This window comes from Triticum dicoccoides, chromosome 6A (genome assembly GCF_002162155.2).
Source record: "Triticum dicoccoides isolate Atlit2015 ecotype Zavitan chromosome 6A, WEW_v2.0, whole genome shotgun sequence".
Lineage (NCBI taxonomy): Eukaryota > Viridiplantae > Streptophyta > Magnoliopsida > Poales > Poaceae > Triticum > Triticum dicoccoides.
In genome coordinates this window covers 597,485,989-597,501,944 of record NC_041390.1, presented here as the reverse complement: position 1 = coordinate 597,501,944, position 15,956 = coordinate 597,485,989, and positions in this window count along the sequence as shown.

Genomic DNA, 15,956 nt, shown 5'->3' with positions numbered 1-15,956 from the left:
CAACCGAAACTAACCGATAGTTGTTGAAGAAGAAAGGTGGGATGCCCACCGGGGAATCCCCAAGCTTAGATGCTTGAGACTTCTTGAAATATTATCTTGGGGTGCCTTGGGCATCCCCAAGCTGAGCTTTTGTGTCTCCTTAATTCCTCTCATATCACGGTCTCCCTAAATCTCAAAAGCTTCATCCACACTAAACTCAACAAGAACTCGTGAGATAAGTTAGTATAAACCATTGCAAAAACCTTATCATACTCTACTGTAGAAAATCACTAAAATTATTATTCAACATTGCATACTAAATGCCTCTGCATATTTAATAGTCCTATCCTCAAATAGAATCATTAAAGAAGCAAACATATGCAAACAATGCAAACATAACAGCAATCTGCCTAAACAGGACAGTCTGTAAAGAATGCAGCAACATCCATACTTCCCTAGCTCCAAAATATGAAAGAAAATTCCCACGGTAGTAAATTTATCAGATCTTAATATGCAAAAGGTTTCAACATTTTATCACATTCTGACTTTTCTAGGGAATTATTGCAACAACAGTAAACTTTCTGTTTTCAAACAGCAACATGAAGACTTGTAAAACAGGCATAGTAAAGGCTATCAATGCCACTTTTGTTGAAATAAAAGATGCAAAACATTTTTCTAAATAACATAAAGCAAATCCTAACAAAATAAATTGACGCTCCGAGCAAAACACATATCATGTGGTGAATAAAAATATAGCTCCAAGTAAAGTTACCGATGAACGAAGACGAAAGAGGGGACGCCTTCCGGGGCATCCCCAAGCTTAGGCTCTTGGTTTTCCTTGAATATTACCTTGGGGTGCCTTGGGAATCCCAAAGCTTAGGATCTTACCACTCCTTATTCCATAGTCCATCGAATCTTTACCCAAAACTTGAAAACTTCACAACACAAAACTTAACAGGAAACTCGTAAGCTCCGTTGGTATAAGAAAGCAAATCACCATCATAAGGTACTGTAATGAACTCATTCTAAATTCATATTGGTGTAATATCTATTGTATTCCAACTTCTCTATGGTTCATACCCTCTGATACTACTCATAGATTCATCAAAATAAGCAGACAACACATTGAAAACACAATCAGTCAAAAACAGAACAGTCTGTAGTAATCTGGATCAAACGTATACTTCTGGAACTCATAAAATTCTCAAATAAATTGCTGGACCTGAGTAATTTATCTATTAATAATCTGCAAAATAATTAACTAAATATCACATTCCAAATAAAAATGGCAGCAATTCTCGTGAGCGCTAAAGTTTCTATTTTCTTACAACATGATCAACAAGACTTTCCCCAAGTCTTCCCAAAGGTTCTACTTGGCACAAACACTAATTAAAAGCATAAAACCACATCTAAACAGAGGCTATATGAATTATTTATTACTAAACAGGAACAAAAATTAAGGAACAAAAATAAAGTTGGGTTGCCTCCCAACAAGCGCTATCATTTAACGCCCCTAGCTAGGCATGATGATTTCAAGGATGCTCACATAAAGGATAAGAATTGGAATATAAAGAGAGCATCATGAACAATATGACTAGCACATTTAAGTCTAACCCACTTCCTATGCATAGGGATTTTGTGAGCAAACAACTTGTGGGAACAAGAATCAACTTGCATAGGAAAGCAAAACAAGCATAACTTCAAGATTTTAAGCACATAGAGAGGAAACTTGATATTATTGCAATTCCTACAAGCATATATTCCTCCCTCATAATAATTTTCAGTAGAATCATGAATGAATTCAACAATATAACCAGCACCTAAAGCATTCTTTTCATGATCTACAAGCATAGAAATTTTATTACTCTCCACATAAGCAAAATTCTTCTCATGAATAATAGTGGGAGCAAACTCAACGAAATAACTATCATGTGATTGAAAATTAAGATCAAGATGACAAGTTTCATGGTTATTGAGGGAGTCCTGGATTAGGGGGTGTTCGGGTAGCCAGACTATACCTTCAGCCGGACTCCTAGACTATGAAGATACAAGATTGAAGACTTCGTCCCGTGTCCGGATGGGACTTTCCTTGGCGTGGAAGGCAAGCTTGGCGATGCGGATATTCAAGATCTCCTACCATTGTAACCGACTTTATGTAACCCTAATCCTATCCGGTGTCTATATAAACCGGAGGGTTATAGTCCGTAGGCAATCAACTCCATACACAACAATCATACCATAGGCTAGCTTCTAGGGTTTAGCCTCCTTGATCTCGTGGTAGATCTACTCTTGTACTACCCATATCATCAATATTAATCAAGCAGGAGTAGGGTATTACCTCCATCGAGAGGGCCCGAACCTGGGTAAAAAACATCTTGTCCCTTGTCTCCTGTTACCATCCGGCCTTGACACACAGTTCAGGACCCCCTACCCGAGATCCGCCGGTTTTAACACCGACATTGGTGCTTTCATTGAGGGTTCCTCTGTGTCGTCGCCTTTAGGCCCGATGGCTCCTTTGATCATCAACGACGATATGGTCCAGGGTGAAACTTTTCTCCCCGGACAGATCTTCGTCTTCGGCGACTTCGCTTTGCGGGCCAATTCACTCGGCCACCTGGAGCAGATCGAAAGCTACGCCCCTGGCCATCATGTCAGGTTTGGAAGCCTAAACTACACGACTGACATCCACGGGGACTTGATATTCGACAGATTCAAGCCACAACCAAGCGCGCCGCACTGTCTCGATGGGCATGATATAGCTCTGCCGCCGAACAACGCCTTGGAGGCCGCATACGCATCGGTTTTGACCATTGACTCGGAGCATGCTGCGCCGATCGAGGATCAGCGATTAGACGCTGCCTCAGGGGCTGCGATCTCAGAGGCGATCGAGCCGAACTCCAGCCCCGCACTCCGCATGGCCCGTGACTCCGAGGATCCGGACTCCTCCTCGGACTCCGAACCCCCCGCGCCCCTGCCAATCGAATCCGATTGGGTGCCGATAATGGAGTTCACCGCCGCAGACATCTTTCAGCATTCGCCTTTTGGCGACATCCTGAACTCTCTTAAGTCTCTCTCTTTATCAGGAGAGCCCTGGCCGGACTACGGTCAGCGAGGGTGGGATACGGACGATAAGGAAATTCAAAGCCCACCCACCACTCACTTTGTAGCCACTGTCGACGATCTAACCGACATGCTTGACTTCAGCTCCGAAGATATCGACGGCATGGACGACGACGTAGGAGACGAACAGGAACCAGCACCTGTAGGGCGCTGGAAGGCCACCTCGTCATATGACATATATGGTGGATACTCCAAAAGATGGAGATGGCGATGGAACAGTGGGGGATGACGCGCCCAAGAAACAGCCGAAGCGCCAGCGTCAGCGGCGCTGCTCTAAATCCCGCCAAAGCAAAAATGGTGATTCCAGCACGGGAGATAATACTACCCCGGATAACGCCGAAGAACACCCACCTCAGCAAGATTCGACACAAGAAGATGGAGAAGCCAGCCCTCATGAGAGAGCGGCAGACCGAGAGGTCGAGGATGATAACTATACGCCTCCCTCCGAAGACGAGGCAAGCCTCGATGACGACGAATTCGTCATATCATCAGACCCCGCCGAACAAGAGCGTTTTAAACGCAGGCTTTTAGCCATGGCAAGCAGCCTAAAGAAAAAGCAGCAACAACTTAAAGCTGCCCAAGATTTGCTAGCTGACAGATGGACTAAAGTCCTTACGGCTGAAGAGTATGAACTCAAACGCCCCTCCAAGAGTTACCCGAAGCGCAGGCCGCTACCCCGATCAGAGGAGGAAGCACCTACATCACCAGCGCATGACATGGCAGACCGGCCACCTCGCGGCCGCGACAGAGAGGCCCCTCGGCCCTCCACCCAAGCCATGCCCCGACGCCGCTCAACTAAGGCACGGGAAAATGCGCCCGACCTGCGAGACATACTGGAGGATAAGGCAAGACAAACAAGATCGATCTACGGATCGCGCAGGCGCCCTACGGCATGTGACAATGATCTTCACTCCGGATACAACAAATCCGGCCAGGCCGAACACAACAGACATAGCGCTTCCGAGCTACGTCGTGATATAGCCCAGTACAGAGGCGCCGCACACCCGCTATGCTTCATGAATGAAGTAATGGATCATAAAATCCCAGAGGGTTTCAAACCCGTAAACATCGAATCATACGATGGCACAACAGACCCGGCGGTATGGATCGAGGATTATCTCCTTCACATCCACATGGCACGCGGCGATGATCTACATGCCATCAAATACCTCCTGCTCAAACTTAAAGGACCGGCCCGGCATTGGCTTAACAGCTTGTCGGCAGATTCAATCGATTCTTGGGAGGACCTGGAAGCCGCATTCCTCAACAACTTCCAGGGCACTTACGTGCGACCGCCGGATGCCGACGACGTAAGCCACATAATTCAGCAGCCAGAGGAATCGTCCAGACAATTCTGGACACGGTTCCTAACAAAGAAAAACCAAATAGTCGACTGTCCGGACGCCGAGGCCCTAGCAGCCTTCAAGCATAACATCCGCGACGAGTGGCTTGCCCGGCACCTGGGACAGGAAAAGCCAAAATCCATGGCAGCCCTCACGACACTCATGACCCGCTTTTGCACGGAAGAAGACAACTGGCTAGCTCGCAGTAACAACTTATCAAAGAACCCTGGTAATTCGGATACCAAGGACAAAAGTGGCAGGACACGTCGGAATAAGAAAAAACGCCGCGTTAACAGCGACAGCAATGAAGACACGACAGTCAATGCCGGATTCAAAGGCTATAAATCCGGTCAGCGGAAAAAGCCATTCAAAAAGAATACTCAGGGCCCGTCCAGTTTGGACCGAATACTCGATCGCTTGTGCCAGATACATGGCACCCCCGAAAGGCCAGCCAATCACACTAACAGGGATTGTTGGGTGTTCAAGCAGGCAGGCAAGTGAAGGGCCGAAAACAGAGACAAGAGGCTACACAGCGACGACGAGGAGCCCAAGCCGCCGAACAACAATGGACAGAAGGGCTTTCCCCCACAAGTGCGGACGGTGAACATGATATACGCAACCCACATTCCCAAGCGGGAGCGGAAGCGTGCACTACGGGACGTATACGCGATAGAGCCAGTCGCCCCAAAGTTCAACCCATGGTCCTCCTACCCAATCACTTTTGATCGAAGGGACCATCCCACTAGCATCCGTCATGGCGGCTTCGCCGCATTGGTTCTCGACCCAATCATCGACGGATTTCATCTCACAAGAGTCCTCATGGACGGCGGCAGTAGCCTGAACCTGCTTTATCAGGATACAGTGCGGAAAATGGGCATAGATCCCTCAAGGATTAAGCCCACAAGAACGACCTTTAAAGGCGTTATACCAGGTGTAGAAGCCAACTGTACAGGCTCAGTAACACTTGACGTGGTCTTCGGATCCCCGGACAATTTCTGAAGCGAAGATTTAATCTTCGATATAGTCCCATTTCGCAGTTATCACACCCTGCTCGGACGAACCGCATTTGCAAAGTTCAATGCGGTGCCGCACTACGCATATCTCAAGCTCAAGATGCCAGGCCCTCGAGGAGTAATTACGGTCAACGGAAACACCGAACGCTCCCTCCGTACGGAGGAGCATACGGCGGCTCTCGCAGCGGAGGTACGAAGTAGCCTTCTCAGGCAATTCTCCAGTCCGGACATTAAAAATCCAGACATTGCCAAGCGCGCCCGGAGTAACCCACAACAGGACCTCCTGGCACACTCTGAGTAAGCGTAGCAATGCGGCCCCCACCCCAGCTATCGCGACATAGCGAAACCAGTACCTCGCGTACATAACTACGCCCTTGAAATACCATGGGCACAGGGGAAGGGGCACAATAACGGCACGCCCAGAATACGGCTTAAAACGTACTAGGGGCTGCCGGATTCTCTTTTTAATTTTTTCTTACCTTCAGGACTCCATACTTCGGACGACCTGTTCGGCAATTCGACTGCTGCACAAACGATGCAAGATCCAGGGAGACAGACAAGCCATGCCGCACTATGGAACTCCCAGGTGGTCTCTGTTACGAGCGGTATACCTATTTTAAATACAATTCCGCGGCCTGCCCCTGGTCAGGACATACTGAATAGTCCAATATCTTTTGCTTATCGCACTATTTGTATCGTTCGGCTTTGATAAATAGACTTTATATAAACAATGCATAGCTTTTGTCTGTTTTCTGCATTACTCTCTTTTATATATGTTCATTAATGACATGTTGCACCCGTACACTGTGGTACAGCAAGTACGCCAGGGGCTTCAGTACCCTTTAATATGGTGTGAGAAGTCTGTACACTTTCACAAGTGCGGCACCCCGAACTTATAGCACTATATGCATCGGCTCCGAATCATGATTTGGGTCAATAGTTGGGTTTGCCCAGCTCCATGTTTTGGTGCCTTACGTTCCGCTATATCGGCTAAGGTAGCACTAGGAGAACCACTGCGATTGTGCCCCGGTTGAGCTAGGTTAAGCACCTCAATGGAGAAAGCTAAAACTGACTGTCATGATGAGGCGAGAGACCGGTCACTGTTCGAGAGGTTTTTTCGAGTCCCTAAAGACTTATGCCGCTTCGAGCGAGGAGCCGGATTTGTCCGGCCAAGGCGTGGATAGCGCCCCGAACTCGGTCTTCCGAACTAGGGGCTTCGCCGAAATTTAAAATTATAAAGTTCTATGGCTAAGTGAGAGTGTTCAAGCATTATAGTCCGATTGCCTGGTTCGTTGTGCTGAGCGCCTCCCTCGAAGGACCCAACTATGGAAAAAGAGCGCTCAGGTTTATCCCGAACACCCCAGCACTAGTGGCATGGGGGCAGAAGCCGACGACTGGCCATCTCTCAATTTTTTGATAAACGGCCGCACAGAAAATAATATTTTAAATTCAACAAGCATTGTTTAAGCGCCTATGAACAAGTTTTCAGCGCACAGGATAAAAACGAGCGAGTTTATTCAAAAATTACATCCTTGGTACATTCATCCGCCACAAGGCGGGCACCCGCAAGAACATCCTTGTAATAGTTCTCGGGCTTGCGATGCTCCTTCCCCGGCGGCGGCCCGTCCTTCACAAGCTTCTCACCGTCCAGCTTACCCCAGTGCACCTTTGCACAGGCAAGGGCCCGACGGGCACCTTCGATGCAGACGGAGCGCTTGATGACCTCGAGCCTTGGACAGGCCTCCACCAGCCGCCGCACCAGCCTGAAGTAGCTCCCAGGCAGGGCCTCTCCGGGCCACAACCGAACTATGAAGCCCTTCATGGCCTGTTCGGCCGCCTTGTGGAGCTCGACCAGCTGTTTCAGCTGGCCGCTCAAGGGCACAGGGTGTCCGGCCTCAGCATACTGAGACCAAAACACCTTCTCCATCGAGCTGCCCTCTTCAGCTCGTTAGAATGCGGCGGCGTCGGATACGCTGCGGGGAAGATCTGTGAATGCCCCTGGAGAACTCCGGATTCGGGTAAGTAACAAGTAGTTTACTTTTATATTTCTGCTTTGCATAAAGAATGCCTTACCCGCTGCTATCTTCTTAATCTCTTCCAACTCTTGGAGGGCCTTTTGGGCTTCGGCTTTGGCAGACTTGGTAGTCTCAAGGGCCGTCGCGAGCTCGGACGCTTGGGTCTTTGACTCAAGCTCCAAACTCTCATGTTTTTTCATGAGAGCCTGAAGCTCTTGCTGCACCTTGCCGACCTAAGCCCCAAGTTTCTCTCGCTCGGTGCGCTCCGCGGCCATTTTCTTTTCGGCCTCGGATAGCGCCTGCTTGAGGGTCGCCACCTCAGTCGTGGCCCCTATAATAAGCAGTGCAATCCTGTTATTTTTTGCAATCACGCCTCTCTATAGGCACTTTTTCTGTAAGGTATTTCCTACCTTCTTTTTCCTCGAGCTGCCGCTTGGCAAGGCCGAGCTCTTGCTCGGTCCGCTTGAGGTCCTGTTTCAGGACACCCACCTCCGCAGTCAGTGCGGCGGTGGATAGCAGCGAAGCCTGCACACGCATATTGACTCTTTATTGTTAGACTCCTGCGAAATTTACTAGATCCTCTATTCGGCTTTTCTTTCCGAATGCCAAACAGAGCATCAGGGGCTACTGTCTATGCGGTTATATTTTTACATATTTTTACTTACCTCGAAGCCCGTTAGGAGGCTAGCACAAGCTTCACTCAGTCCGCTCTTGGCGGACTGAACCTTCTGGATCACCGTACTCATAATAGTACGGTGCTCCTCATCGATGGAGGCGCCGTCAAGCACCTCGAGCAGATTGTCCGGCACCTCCGGTTGGACGGAGGCCGCCGGCTCAGAAGGCTTGCTCCTCTTGGAAGGAGTTCGCCTACCGCGGTCCGGAACTGTTGAAGATTCCGGCGTGGTGTCCGGCACAAAGCCGTATTTTGAGCCCTGGGGGGTCTTGTCCCCTTTACTCCTGGGGTCCGGGAGGTCGCCCTGCGGCTCCTCCAGGACCACCTCCTCCTGCCCCGGAGCTCGTTGCGACGCCACTTTGGCGTCGTCCGCAGTGCGGGGGGAGACAGCAGGCGGAACTGAGTTCACGTCCGATGAATCTAGGGAGCCGCTCGACGACTCATTGAGTTTGGCCCGGGGCGGGCTGCATAATTATGTTCGACATTAGGGAAAGCTGTGCAACAAAGGAACATCATGAGTTATTCTGATATCCGAACTTACGATTTCGCCGGACGCTTGGCCCTGTTTGGCCACTCCTCTTTGCCCTCTTCGGCGTTGGGGGCGTAGTCCGGCGGAGGGGTCTTCCTTTTCCTAGACCCCTCGGCCTCCCCCGTTGGGGCGGCCTTCCTCTTCTCTCCTCCCCCCGCTGGGGGGGGGAGAGGTTTCTTCTTCCTCCTCCTCGTCTTCATGAGGGGAGTGCGTCTCGGACTCGTCGGATGACGAGTCCGACAACACCATATGCCGGGAACTCTTTTGAGTCCCCGTGGCCTTCTTCTCCGGCACCACATAAGGTGCCGGAACCAGCAGCTTCGCTAGTAGAGCGGGGGCTGGGTCTTCGGGCAAGGGAGCCGAACAGTTAATTGATCCGGACTTCGCCCGCCAAGCCTATCAAAGGTAAGGGAGCTTAGATCCCGCATAGAGTCAAACTATGAAAAAACTTAACATCCTGTAAAGGTGAAAATAGCTTACCTCGCTAGCGTGACGCTGCGAGCTGTATCCGCGGTCCTCGGAAGCGGATGTGGGAGCCTCGGCGCCTTTGGTTAGCACCTTCCAGACATCTTCATACGTCGTGTCGAAGAGCCTGTTAAGGGTTTGGTGCTGCGCCGGGTTGAACTCCCACAGATTAAAGCCCCATTGTTGACACGGGAGGATCCGGCGGACGAGCATAACCTGGACTACATTGACGAGCTTGATCGGCTTGCTCACCAGGGACTGGATGCATGTCTGCAGTCTGATCACCTCTTTTTCGTCGCCCCATGACAGGCCCGTCTCTTTCCAGGACATAAGCCGCGTGGGGGGTCCGGATCGGAACTCGGGGGTTGCGATCCATTTCGGATCGCGCGGCTCGGTGATGTAAAACCACCACGATTGCCACCCCTTCAGGGTCTCCACGAAGGAGCCCTCGAGCCATAGGACGTTGGCCATCTTGCCCGCCATGGCGCCTCCGCATTCCGCTTGTCTGCCGCGCACCACCTTGGGCTTGATGTTGAAGGTCTTGAGCCAGAGGCCGAAATGGGGGCGGATGCGGAGGAAGGCCTCACACACGACGATAAACACCGAGATGTTGAGGACGAAGTTCGGGGCCAGATCGTGGAAATCCAGGCCATAGTAAAACATGAGCCCTCGGACAAATGGGTGGAGTGGAAAACCCAGTCCGCGGAGGAAGTGGGGAAGGAATACTACCCTCTCATGGGGCCTTGGAGTGGGGAGAAGCTGCCCCTCCTCGGGAAGCCGGTGCACGATGTCTTTGGACAAGTATCCGGCCTTCCTTAGCTTTTTGACATGGCCCTCCGTGACGGAGGAGACCATCCACTTGCCTCCCGCTCCGGACATTGCTGGAGAAGGTCGAGGTGGGAAGTGCGGGCTTGGGCGCTGGAGCTCGAGTGCGCAGGAGATGGATAGGCAAAAGAGGAAGAAGGCGTAGGTAAAAGGGTGGATCCTTATCCCCTTATATGGGCGGATGCGGTTGTGTGTCCCCACCAGCCTAGTAAAACTCGCTTGCCTCCCAAGCACCGTGATAAATGGCGTGGTTGGGTTACCCACGTCTGTATTGATGAGAATCCCGTAAAGGGGGTACACGATCTCTACTTTGACAAGACGTGCCAAGGAAACCGCCTCGCAAAACATGCTGAGGTGGAAAAGTAAAAACAATTCGAGTAAAGGACTTGGCCGTAGTGTGATGACGCACTGCGGAATACGTCGGCAGATTTGATTTGTGTCAATATTATTCTCTCTATGGCATTATGTGGAAACTTATTTTGCAGAGCCGGACACTACTCTTGGTGTTTACAATCTTCTACGAAGGACTTGGAGGAGGAACCCGCCTTGCAATGCCGAAGACAATTTGCGTGCCGGACTCGTCGTCATTGAAGCCTGGTTCAGGGGTTACTGAGGGAATCCTGGATTAGGGGGTGTTCGGGTAGCCGGACTATACCTTCAGCCGGACTCCTGGACTATGAAGATACAAGATTGAAGACTTCGTCCCGTGTCCGGATGGGACTTTCCTTGGCATGGAAGGCAAGCTTGGGGATGCGGATATTCAAGATCTCCTACCATTGTAACCGACTTTATGTAACCCTAACCCTATCCGGTGTCTATATAAACCGGAGGGTTGTAGTCCGTAGGCAATCAACTCCATACACAACAATCATACCATAGGCTAGCTTCTAGGGTTTAGCCTCCTTGATCTCGTGGTAGATCTACTCTTGTACTACCCATATCATCAATATTAATCAAGTAGGAGTAGGGTATTACCTCCATCGAGAGGGCCCGAACCTAGGTAAAAAACATCTTGTCCCTTGTCTCCTGTTACCATCCGGCCTTGACGCACAGTTCGGGACCCCCTACCCGAGATCCGCCGGTTTTGACACCGACAGTTATCATTATTCTCTAAAGCATACATGTCATCACAATAATCATCATAGATAGGGGGCATGCTTTCATCATAATAAATTTGCTCACCAAAACTTGGGGGACAAAAAATATCATCTTTATCAAACATAGCTTCCCCAAGCTTGTGGCTTTGCATATCATTAGCATCATGGATATTCAAGGAATTCATACTAACAACATTGCAATCATGCTCATCATTCAAATATTTAGTGCCAAACATTTTATAGATTTCTTCTTCTAGCACTTGAGCACAATTATCCTTTCCATCATACTCACAAAAGATATTAAAAAGGTGAAGCGTATGAGACAAACTCAATTCCATTTTTTTATAATTTTCTTTTATAAACTAAACTAGTGATAAAACAAGAAACTAAAAGACTCGATTGCAAGATCTAAATATATACCTTCAAGTGCTAACCTCCCCGGCAACGGCGCCAGAAAAGAGCTTGATGTCTACTACACAACCTTCTTCTTGTAGACATTGTTGGGCCTCCAAGTGCAGAGGTTTGTAGGACAGTAGCAAATTTCCCTCAAGTGGATGGCCTAAGGTTTATCAATCCGTAGGAGGCGTAGGATGAAGATGGTCTCTCTCAAGCAACCCTGCAACCAAATAACAAAGAGTCTCTTGTGTCCCCAACACACCCAATACAATGGTAAATTGTATAGGTGCACTAGTTCCGTGAAGAGATGGTGATACAAGTGGTATATGGATAGTAGGTAATAGTTTTTGTAATCTGAAATTATAAAAACAGCAAGGTAACTAATGATAAAAGTGAGCGTAAACGGTATTGCAATGCGTTGAAACAAGGCCTAGGGTTCATACTTTCGCTAGTGCAAGTTCCCTCAACAATAATAACATAATTGGATCACATAACTATCCTTAAACATGCAACAAAGAGTCACTCCAAAGTCACTAATAACGGAGAACAAACAAAGAGATTACGGTAGGGTACGAAACCACCTCAAACTTATTCTTTCCAATCAATCCGTTGGGCTATTCCTATAAGTGTCACAAACAGCCCTAGAGTTCGTACTAGAATAACACCTTAAGACACAAATCAACCAAAACCCTAATGTCACCTAGATACTCCAATGTCACCTCAAGTATCCGTGGGTATGATTATACGATATTCATCACACAATCTCAGATTCATCTATTCAACCAACACATAGAACCTCAAAGAGTGCCCCAAAGTTCCTACCGGAGAATCACGATGAGAACATTTGCCAACCCCTATGCATAGGTTCATGGGCGGAACCCGCAAGTTGATCACCAAAACATACATCAAGTGAATCACGTGGTATTCCATTGTCACCACAGATACGCATGGCAAGACATACATCAAGTGTTCTCAAATCTTTAAAGACTCAATCCGATAAGATAACTTCAAAGGAGGAAACTCAGTCCATTACAAGAGAGTAGAGTGGGGGGAGAAACATAAGATCCAACTATAATAGCAAAGCTCGCGATACATCAAGATCGTGCCAAATCAAGAACACGAGAGAGAGAGAGAGATAGAGAGATCAAACACATAGCTACTGGTACATACCCTCAGCCCCGAGGGAGAACTACTCCCTCCTCATCATGGAGAGCACCGGGATGATGAAGATGGCCACCGGAGAAGGATTCCCCCTCCGGCAGGGTGCTGGAACGGGTCTAGATCGGCTTTTGGTGGCTACGGAGGCTTCTGGCGACGGAACTCCCGATCTATTGTGCTCCCCGATTGTTTTAGGGTATATGAGTATATATAGGAGGAAGAAGTATGCCAGGGGGGCCACGAGGGGCCCACGAGGGTGGAGGGCGCGCCCAGGGGGTGGGTGAGCCCCCTGCCTCGTGGCCTCCTTGTAGATCCCCTAACGTGCAATCCAAGTCTTTTGGGCTTCTTCTGATCCAAAAATAAGTTCCGTGAAGTTTCAGGTCAATTGGACTCCGGTTGGTTTTCCTTTTCTTCGATATTCTAAAACAAGGTAAAAACAAAAACTGGCACTGGGCTCTGGGTTAATAGGTTAGTCCCAAAAATGATATAAAAGTGTATAATAAAGCCCTTAAACATCCAAAACAGTAGATAATATAGAATGGAGCAATCAAAAATTATAGATACGTTGGAGACGTATCAGCCTCCTGCCTGTGATCCTCCTAAACTACTCCTGGTCGTCGTCAGCGGGCTGCACGTAGTAGTAGGCACCTCCCGAGTAGTAGTAGTCGTCATCGACAGTGGCGTCTGGCTCCTGGGCTCCAACGTCTGGTTGCAACAATCGAGTATAGAAAAGGGGGAAAAGGGGGAGCAAAGCAACCGTGAGTACTTGTCCAAAGTACTCACAAGCAAGGAGCTACACTACATATGTATGCATTGGTATCAAATGGAAAAGGGGTATCATATGTGGACTGAACTGCAGAATGCCCGAATAAGAGGGGGATAGCTAGTCCTTTCGAAGACTACGCTTCTGGTAATCTCCATCTTGTATCAGAAGAAGAGAGTAGATGGTAAGTTCACCAAGTAGCATCATGTAGCATAATCCTACCCGGCGATCCTCTCCTCGTCGCCCTGTTAGAGAGCGATCACCGAGTTGTATCTGGCACTTGAAAGGGTGTGTTTTATTAAGTATCTGGTTCTAGTTGTCATAAGGTCAAGGTACAACTCCAAGTCGTCCTGTTACCGAAGATCACGGCTATTCAAATAGATTAACTTCCCTGCAGGGGTGCACCACATTTCCCAACACGCTCGATCCCCTTTGTCTGGACACACTTTTTTGGGTCATGCCCGGCCTTGGAAGATCAACACGTCGCAGCCCTACCTAGGCACAACAGAGAGGTCAGCACGCCGGTCTAAATCCTATGGCGCAGGGGTCTGGGCCCATCGCCCATTGCACACCTGCATGTTGCGAGGGCGGCCGGAAGCAGACCTAGCCCCCTTAATACATGAGCATGCTTACGGTCCAATCCGGCGCACGCCGCTCAGTCGCTGACGTCACGAAGGCTTCGGCTGATACCACGACGTCGAGTGCCCATAACTGTTCTCGCGTAGTTGGTTAGTGCGTATAGGCCAGTAGCCAGACTCAGATCAAATACCAAGATCTCGTTAAGCGTGTTATCTTGAAGTCAACACGAACGCCGACCAGGGCCAGGCCCACCTCTCACCTAGGTGGTCTCAACCTGCCCTGTCGCTCCGCCACAAAGATCCACACAGAGGGCCGTCGGGAAAGTATGTCCTTCCAGGCCCCAATTAGTGAATCAACCGCGGGTACTCAACGAGCCGACCCGACTTTAGTCACAACATATATATGTGTAGTAGGTATAGTATATACCTGTGATCAACACCCGACATGATCACGGCCCGATAGTATAGCATGGCAGGCATACAAGAATGTAGGGCCACTGATGATAATCTAGCATCCTATACTAAGCATTTAGGATTACAGGTAAGGTATCAACAGTTGTAGCAACAATGACAGGCTATGCATCAGAATAGGATTAACGGAAAGCAGTAACATGCTACACTACTCTAATGCAAGCAGTATAGAGGAGAGTAGGCGATACCTGGTGATCAAGGGGGGAGGGCTTGCCTGGTTGCTCTGGCAAGAGACAGGGGTCGTCAACATCGTAGTCGTACTGGGTAGCAGCGACGTCGGTATCGGTGTCTAGCGAGAGAAGAGGGGGAAGAAACAATAAATATTAAGCAAACAGATGCATGACGATGCATGACATGACAAAGCGTGATGCTAGGTGTGCCCTAACACGGTATGAGGTGGTACCGGTGAAGGGGGGAAACATCCGGGAAAATATCCCCGGTGTTTCGCGTTTTTGGATAGACGAACCGGAGGGGAAAAGTTGTGTGTTCGCTATGCTAGGGATGCGTGGCGGATGAACAGGCTGCGTATCCGGATTCGTCTCGTCGTTCTAAGCAACTTTCATGTACAAAGTTTTCCCATCCGAGCTACGGTTTATTTTATATTAATTTTAAAAGATTTAAATCATTTTTAGGATTTAATTAATTAATTAAATTAACATTATCCAGAATAGTGTTTACTAACGTCAGCATGACGTCAGTAGTTGACCTGGTCAACCTGACAGGTGGGCCCCACCTGTGAGTGACCCATTTTAACTAAACACATTAATTAACCTTAATAAGGATTAATTAGGGGGTGGGCCCCACTGTCATTGACTAATTAATTAATTAACTAATCAGGTTAATTAGTTTAGTTAATTGATTAGTTTAATTAATCAAAATTAATTAAGTTAATTAATTAATTAATTAATATTTTTATTTATTATTTATTTTATTTTTAATTTCTTTTAAAAATCATTTTCGTTCATAGGGGGTGGGCCTCGTTTGTCATAGGCCCTCGGGGCTTAGCGGGCACCGGGTTCGCGAACGGGCGTGGGCGCCAGGAGTGGGCGAACCCGACGGGCGCAGGCGGGGCGCTGCCCGAACGGGCGCTGGCCCGCGGGGGCGCACCCGACAGGGCGCGCTAGGCAGCGGTGAGCTGGGACACGTGCTCGCCGGAGACAGCGACAAGGGGGCTGCGGTGTGGCCGTGGCGGAGCAACGGAGTGCATGGGACGACGTGGGCGCGAGCGGAGGCCGCTAGGGTGCCAGGATGGTGCGAAGCAGCAACGGGGAGGGGGCGGCGAGCGAGGCCATGACGCATGGCGGGCGCGTGGTTAGGGGGAAGCGGGGCGGCGGCGGTGCTCGGGAGCGGCGGCGGGAGAACGGGGCGAGGGCCGGTGGCTGGAGCCACGGCAGCGGCCAATGGGCGCGCGGGCATGGCGCAGGGCGACGCTGGAGGTTGTGGGCGAGGCTGCAGGCGGCGGCGAAGAGGGCAGCGGTGGAGTGGGCGATGCGCGGCGAGTGCACGCGTAGGGGTAGGCATGGCGCGGGCC